The sequence below is a fragment of the Elephantulus edwardii genome, unplaced genomic scaffold, assembly GCF_000299155.1.
Source record: "Elephantulus edwardii isolate Elephantulus edwardi_28Jun2011 unplaced genomic scaffold, EleEdw1.0 scaffold00234, whole genome shotgun sequence".
NCBI classification, from domain to species: domain Eukaryota; kingdom Metazoa; phylum Chordata; class Mammalia; order Macroscelidea; family Macroscelididae; genus Elephantulus; species Elephantulus edwardii.
This window is the reverse complement of record NW_006399984.1, coordinates 2,862,284-2,863,186: the sequence shown is the minus strand read 5'-3', so window position 1 is coordinate 2,863,186 and position 903 is coordinate 2,862,284. Positions and strand designations below refer to the sequence as shown.

At 39.8% G+C, this 903-nt stretch overlaps 1 protein-coding gene across 1 annotated transcript in view; it reads left to right on the top strand.

The window, feature by feature from the left end:
- The window catches only part of CYFIP1 (cytoplasmic FMR1 interacting protein 1), a 206,542-nt gene that overhangs the window by 149,491 nt on the left and 56,148 nt on the right, over positions 1 to 903 (top strand). The window lies entirely within an intron of this gene.

Below are 903 nucleotides of genomic sequence, written 5' to 3'. Positions count from 1 at the left end.
ATTCTTCCACAACTTTTTCAGTGCCTTTACTTGCTTCTTCCTATTCTGGGATTCCAATGATGTGCATGTTATTTCTCTTGATGGTGTCCCACATTATTTTTAGGTTTTCTTCTTTTTCCTTCCTTTTTGATTCTGCCATTTGCTCTAACCAAGCAGTGGTGACAGTTTTATCTTCTGTTTCACTGGTTCTGTGTTCCATCTCTTCAACTGTATTCATATGTCCCTCCATCAAGTTGGCAGCATCTGAAACATTGGACATCATATTTTGTATCATGGTTTCTTGTATTTCCAGTTCATTTGTTTTATCTACATTGTTCTGGATTGTTTTAATGAGCTCCTCCTGGTTTTTGCTTGTGGCATCCTGTAGTTCTTCGAGTTTGTCTTTTATCCATTGAAAATATTCAGTCATTATTCTTTTAAATTTTGTGTCTGAAGGTTTTATCAGACTTTCTCGCTTCAGGAAATCCATTGATACTGTGTCACTCTTTGTGGGCGACATCTTGCTTTGCTCTTGTGTAGTGTGCCAGATTGCTTGCTTCCTTTGAGACACTGATATGTTCTTGATCTGAAGACAATGCTCTAGAAATCAGTTGGGCAGCTACCCTGCTTGTATTTTTCTCTGAACTTCTGTCTCAAGGGAAAGGTCAGTTCAGAGCCTGTGAGAGCAGCCTCTTTTAGGTAAGTCAGATAAAGGTGCTCCAGATTAAAGGCAAGTTGATTGATTTGGATGAGTGGAAGGAACCGCTGGAGAAGCTCAGTATCAGCTGTGAAAACTAGGCCGGGGGCTGATTGTGGAACAGACCACCAGTTACTCATATGCAAGTTCAAGTTGAAGCTGAGGAAAATTAAACCAAATCCACAGGAGCCAAAATATGACTTTGATTTCATACCACCTGAATTTCA